We start from the raw sequence: 7,458 nt of genomic DNA on the forward strand, positions 1-7,458 counted from the left end.
TCCCTGCCAAGGAGGTATTGGGTCAGGTGTTCTGTTAGCCAAAATGGGAGGGCGACCTGTCTCTCCTCTGGAAAGAGGCAGGGCCGGCAGTCACTCTTTGCACAGAGGGGTTGGGGCAGACTGAGCACTCTGCTGCTGAGGAGGTGGGAAGGTCTGTCTCTCCCCTTTGGAGGAGACAGGGCTGGACAGTGGCTGACTCTTCTCACTGAGGGGTTGGCGTAAGCTGGGTGTTCCACTGCTGAGGACGAGTCAGGTTGGGTCCTCATTAGCCAAAATGTTGGGGTGGCCTGGCTCTCCCTTGTGGAGGAGGTTGGGCAGGCCAGGTACACCACTCATCAATATAGTGGGGCAGGCCCCTTCCACTGCTGGTTGCATCAGCCAGCTGGTCCTCCAAGGTGCACAGTTCAGGGTAACTGAACTGGTATGACTAGTTTGTGCCTGGGGACTTCAGGTCTCAGCAGTGGGGCTGTGAGCATTTGTAAGTGGCCTGAGGTGCTGGGGCAGGGTTGCTCCCCACAGCCTCTTTCCACTGGGGAACCTGAAGCTCTCTCAAAATTGCATGCTCTCCTCTGAAGTAGAGAGAAGTGTCAGGCTGAGGAGTATGCCACATGGCAGTTCCTCTGCCTGGAGCACCCAAGTTGTCCTCCTAAGATCCTGTTCTCACAAACAGATGCCCTTCCACACTCACACTCACACAAACTCTCCCTCTCACCCACTCACCCACTCACCCGCACTCCAGACCTGACCAATGCCATATTCTGAACTCAAGGCTTAATCCTTTAGTTTTGTTCCTTAAAGACATTTGGCATATCTTTAGAGCTGGTGCTATGTGAAGAACCAAGGGAGAAGAAATAAAATTAAATAAAATGTTGTGACAATATCCTACCCTAGCAGAATAAATTGAAAAAATATTACATAATTGTTTTCAACTGAAGATAGCCATTTGTAAAAATAGTGTTTACCTGTTAGAAAGGCCAAGGCAAAAAGAGTTCTCTCAGGTGAATATTCTTTTTATGGAAAGTATAAATGCAAATAAATTGAGAATCAAGTATATTTTTGTTAAATATGTATACCCTACATACAAAAGTGAATAATATTGTGTGGCAACTCATGTGGACAGGACCTGAAAGGAGATACTTCAAGGGTTATCTCAAGTTTGGGGTTTTATATGTGCGGTTTGCCATAGAATCATTTTGCTCAAGAGAAATACAGAATCATAAGACAAAGTTAGGGCTGGGAATAGAGAGTAAATGAATGTGATAATATAATGGAGAACTAAACAAAGGTAGAAATAAGGAACTTCTGTAGAGAGGTAAATGTTAAGTACTGTCATCATTCATTCATTCATTCAACCCATATTCATTGTAGAAATATTATCCTGTTGTGATAAGAAAATCGTCCTCAGAAATAAAATAGATATAAACTCTGAATTCAAATTTGATATTTACAAGTTGTGTTCTTGAATAAGTTAATGAGCTTTTCTGAGTCTCTTTCCACAACTGTAAATTTTGGAGAATAATAAGCATCTCACAGTGTTATTGTGAAGATGGACTGAGTTTTTGCATTTAATAGTAATATTCAATATATTATAGTTGTAAATAACAAAAGTATAACTATTTTGTTTCTTATACTATTTGCTATTATTTATTCAACTCTTTTTGTATACCAAAAAAACAAAACAAAAAAAACCAAGCTTTGGAATTGTTAAGAAACCATAACAAGTATGAATTGAATGAAGCCAGGGTTCTGAATAATTCAAATTTGCTACAACATCCCTTTTAATGTGCCCCAGGAAATCTTTATGGGCAAGGGAGAATCTGTGAAGAAGCCAAACTGGAGTGAACAACAAAGAAGTCCCACTAAAACCTTTATGGTTTACCAGGGTCCTAATAAGTTCCACATTTGTAGTATGATCAAACTCATATGCATAAATTAAATAGAAAGTCTCTAATAGCATGGCATGATGGAAAATTGAAAGAAAATTTTATTGTTTAATGTGATAGGATGATAATCAAAATACTGTTTTTCAGGGGGAAAAAAGTGTGTATAAGGAACGTCACCAGCCTTTTAAGCAACATTTTTTGCCACATTTTCTTAGTAGTCATTGATGGAAGCTACTACGTAGTGCCCACAATAAGAAGCTGTTCTGTAGCAGGCCATCACTGTTACCTAAAAACAAACTAAAATAGCGTAAACAATTGTACTGTAGAAAACCTTTCTGATGCACCTTACTGATCACTGGCAATACCTATGTTGGTTTTTGTATTTCTGAACCATTATGTGTCTTTCTGGATAATTACCAGTTAATGTGAAAAAGTAGATGGAAAAAACAACAACAAAACACCTTGAAATTTCTGATACAGAATCCTCAAACCTCTCCTCTTATCTGTCTACAGCAACTTCCTGATTTAAAAAGAAGTTTCAAAATATTTGTTTAAAATGTCCCTGATTCCCAGTTTTAATAAACAAAATGACATTCAGCTAAAATTATTCTGCTTTATCCACAAATAAATTCCATTATCATGAACTGTCAAAGTAAAATGGAAGCCTCTTAACTAAAGTGTCAGTTGTTTTCTTGGTATGTTTTATGGTATTAACTGTATAAAGCTGTATGAAGTGTTTGTGTGTGGAGGGGAAAAAATAACTGCAATTTTGCAACAATGTGTGGGTTGTATCAATCACTCTCCTCCCCATTTTTCTCCAATTATCCCTTTAGAGAAAGGCTGGTAGACAGCTACAATAAGAAAGTCCTTGGTAAGTGACTTGTTTCCCTGACTTTGTCTATCACTTATGTTAGACAGTAAGCACTTCAAATGTCATATACCATATTAATAAAACTATGATTACAGCATAATTCTTGGCACTTATTACAAGACTAGAGGCCCAGTGCACAAAATTTGTGCATGGGGTGGGGGGCGCGGCCCTCAGCCCAGCCTGCACCTCTCCAATCCAGGACCCCTCAGGGGATATCTCCAGGATCAGGCCTAAACTGGCAATCGGATATACCTCTCACAATCTGGGACTGCTAGCTCCTAACTGCTCACCTGCCTGCCTTCCTGATCACCCCTACCGGCCTCTGCCTGCCTGCCTGATCGCCCCTAACTGCCCCCCCTGCCAGCCTGGTCACCCCACACAGCTTGCTATTCGGTTGTTGCATGAGGGCATCCCAACCAACTTGCATATTCCTCTATTATTAGTATAGATTATATTTCAAATTCTATCATGAGCAGAATGCCATAATGTGTTTACATCTTAGTTAAGAGGAAAATAAGTTACTACACACTGGTAGTGATGAAATTCATCTGACATCATCTTCTGTGAGCTTGTATTTCATTTAAATAGCTACACTTCTCCTATTACCACATTTTGGGGTATGTGGAATATTTAGTTCTTTGAAAGAATTAGATCCGTTTTTTCTCACCTTAATTTTTAAGGAAATTTGATGTTAATGCTAGAGTGAATTCATAAATTCTCTGACAAGTAATTAACTTTATGGAACATCCGTGGACATATTTAGGATCCTATTCCAGCTTTTCCCCTTGTTGCCTTTGTACTTTTTCCAGACTGCTGGGTATTCAGAGACTGTATACTGAGAAAATCCTATATAATAAAGAGGGAATGTGCAAATTGACCGTCACTCCGTCACAAGTATGGCGGCACACACAGCAGAGGCCAAGTTCCCATAACAGGCCTTAATGAGCAATCAGCAGGGACCTGAGGCTGGGCCACCCCCCAACTCCCCATGGGGTTTGACAGGGGACCTCAGGCCATGCCCCACCACCTGGCAGGGCTTGACAGGGGACCTCAAGGTGGGCCAGCCACCCTGGTGCTGGGCCAGGGGACCTCAGGCTGCTCTCCCCATCCTGGGCTGGGGGACCTCAGGCCGTGCCCCCCACCCCAGCACCAGGGGACCTGAGGCTGCGCCCCCTGCCCAGGGTGGCTTGACGGGGGACCTCAAGGCACACCCCTCACCCCAGTGCTGGGCTGGGGATCTCAGGCCATGCCCCCCCCCCCAATGGGGCTTGACAGGAGACCTCAGCCTGTGCCCTTTGCCCAGCAGGGCTTGGCAAGGGTGCAACCAGCCGGGTATGGATCTAGCCCAATGTGGGTGGAGCTGGCCAGATCTGGGTCTCGTGTGATTTCGAGGCACACATGGGTGGGTGGGGACTAGACTCTGGGTCCTGTGGTGCTCCCTAAACACTGACAGGAGGAAAATTTTCATATACATTTTACTAATTTTATTTCATCTCTGACACTTATAGAGAAAGGGCAAATAGCAATATTAAAATATTTCCTCTAATTAATCCCCTTTTAATGTGCATGAATTTCATGCACCGGCCACTAGTATTATATAGTGTCTTCATTTAAATATTGCGTACACTAGATTTGTGTCCCTTTCATATGGATGGCTTCCACAAATCCTGAGATGCCATTGCAAAAGTGTGAGAGTAATAAAAATAACAGCAACCACCACCACCACAATCATCATCATTATCATTATTATAATCATCACATTGGCTAACATTTATTGAGTGTTTATTCTGTTCCAGGTTCTGTATAAATTGTGCGGACGAAAGGGGCCACGTGCTGACCTGACAAGCTCAGGGGAGGCCTGCATGGCATTCTTGCAAACTCGGAGACCTAAAGTAACCACAAAGGATGGTCTGAAATTTAACTTTAACTAAAAGCAGTTATGGTGGGTAGTTACGTCCTAGGCCAGTATCTTCACTGACATGGTCAACCTTTACCTTAACTGAGCCTATCTGTCTTTTTGCATCTACGATAACATACCCTTGAAATGTCTGGGTAACTTGTGACTTCCCTGTATCTGGAGCCCCTGGGGCACAACCAAGTGTGCTGGGTCCTAGAACAGATACCACAGATTTCTTCATCAGCATGTTAATTGTTCCTGCATCCACCTAAGTATGTGTCCATCATTTTACTTTTTATCCAATCCCATGGGTTTCCCTGCTTTGCTTTATCCCTCCTCCTTAATCTATCACCAATGAATTTCATGTAACCCACCTATGTTCCTCCTTTGATTGGAATGTATAAATACAAATGTAAACCCACCATTCTCCGGAGCACTATTTCAATTTGTTGAGGTTCTGCTTCCCGGCAAATGTCAACAGTTTGGCTCAAATAAACTCACAAAAATTCTTTAAAGGTTTCAATGGTTTTTTTACGTTAACAATTGTTTATATTCACTATTTCTTTAATTATCACAATAATTGAATGTTGTAGGTATTGTTATTTTTCATATCTTACAGATGAGAAAATTAAGTTTAGAGAATTTAAGTAATTTTCCCAAGGTCATTCAACTTAAAAGTGACAAACCAAGGATTAAAATTTAGCCTGTATTATTCCAAAGTACTTGTACTTAATACTATATTGTCATCCAGGAGCTCTCATTTTTCTTTTATTTTCAGAATTTGGAAGCATTATCTAGTCCTCTTTCCCGCTTTTACTTGTGGTCTGAAGCTGAAACCCTATGTTCCACCCCTACGTCTTGGACATATTTTTCCATGGCAGGGTAGCTCCTGGGAGTTAAAATCAGGGAAGGAAACATGAAAGACTCTCTTCTCATTTTCTAACACAGTTATTAGCTTACTTTATACCAAACCAAGCCTCTGTCCCATAAATTTACCATATGTGTGTACTTAAAGAATCCTTATCCTCACCCCTCAGCTTATGCCCCTACTCCTTGGAAATGTCAAGAATGCGTAACTATGATTATGGATTTTGTTTTGGAAATGTAAATTAATCATGCTGAATTCATGTAGGCATACAATGATTCATGATCACCACCTATGACTATGTCAGTCAATGTAGTAGAAAGAACATAGAGCTTTACAATTTAAGGAAGTTAAGTTAAACCTAGATTATGCAACAAACCCTATGCAAATGGGAAAGTTTATTAATTGTTTTGATAATCACTTTCCTTTCCTGTAATGATACCTCTTTTTTAAGAGCTGTAGTGTAGATTAAATGAGATTATGGCTTCAAAGTGCCTGGCAATATGCTGACACATGGTAGTCACTCTGATACCATTGTTGTAATGTACCCCGCGAATCACAGACGGATACCTCAAGAAGTCGAATTAAAGAGTCATATTTATTGCAATCCGGGACTATGAGGGGCCATTCCCCAAATCTCATAGTAATAAGATGGTCGCAAAACCAGACTTATATAGGCAAAAATCACAAAGGTATTGATTATATCCCAAGGTTTGGAATGAGGAACCTGATTTGCAAAAAGCAATTTACAGAAGCAGAAGCAGCATGTTATCTAAATCACAGTTTTTGGGTCCCTGGAACACTGAGTCAACAGGGACACGTTAACTGGAGCCCTCTGACCTTGGGATAATTGTGCTGTCCTTCCCAGGTAAAGGAAAATGTGCTTTCTAAGACCAGTATGACCACAACAAATGGGATTTCACATTATAATCCATAGGGTATTTAATCGAATGGGATGATTTACATAATTCAGAAAATCAAAATAACTTTTCTATTATTAAACAAAGCAAATAAGTACAGAAGCCAAACAGCAGGGTTAAAGTTAAACTATAGTTTCTACCTGAGATGATTGCTACCATGCTTCACCATTAATAATCTGGTTATTATTAACAGGAAAGAGTAAAGGAGAGACTAGATAATATAGACATGCCATTTATACAGCTTGCCAGAAAGCTACAGTTAACATTATCTAAGTCATTCCCTGCAGATTGTTAGGGGAAGGGACTGGACAAAAGATTCATGTCCAGTAAGATCTGGGTGATGAGGGAAGACACCAGTCAATCACACCTGGGAGAAAGTCAATTGCCAGAATAGGTGTGGCCACTGAAAGGCCAAGAAATCTGAGATACTTAACTTCTGAACAAAGGAGCACTCTCCTCTCTCCTCCTTGCCCGGTCTTCTGGGATTCCTATTGCAGTGGATGCATTCCCCTGCATTCACTCACATGGTTCACAACCATAGGGGACCCACACCATAGACTAATGTACTTTAATTAGCCTAATGCTGCACCAGGCTCAATTCCACCATGGGATAGAAACTCTGGAGACAGGATTTGCTTTTAGCTCTACTAAAGCCCCAGCTGACCCTTTTTAAGGACTGGGTTAAGGAACATGGGACTCTACAACCCGAGGAATACAACTACATGAAAGTAAAGCCTTTTACTACATCACATCCTCCCAGAGGGGTCTCTGGAAGTACTCATTCCAGTGGTGCTGCAATAATCCCACTCCCATTAGTAACAGAGAAATTCCACTCGTCTAATCCTCTGAAATGAACTCCAAAAGTAGTAGTTGTTATTATTCTCTTATTTTTGTACAGATTATATGTTCAAAAGGAGAGGGGATAGAAAAAGAACTGTGGATGGAGGAAAACTGGCAGCCAAATAGGCAGATATGTTCTGTGCCTTGTCCCAGAGCAGATAAAAGGACCAATTAAATTGAAT

This window comes from Myotis davidii, unplaced genomic scaffold (genome assembly GCF_000327345.1).
Source record: "Myotis davidii unplaced genomic scaffold, ASM32734v1 scaffold649, whole genome shotgun sequence".
NCBI classification, from domain to species: domain Eukaryota; kingdom Metazoa; phylum Chordata; class Mammalia; order Chiroptera; family Vespertilionidae; genus Myotis; species Myotis davidii.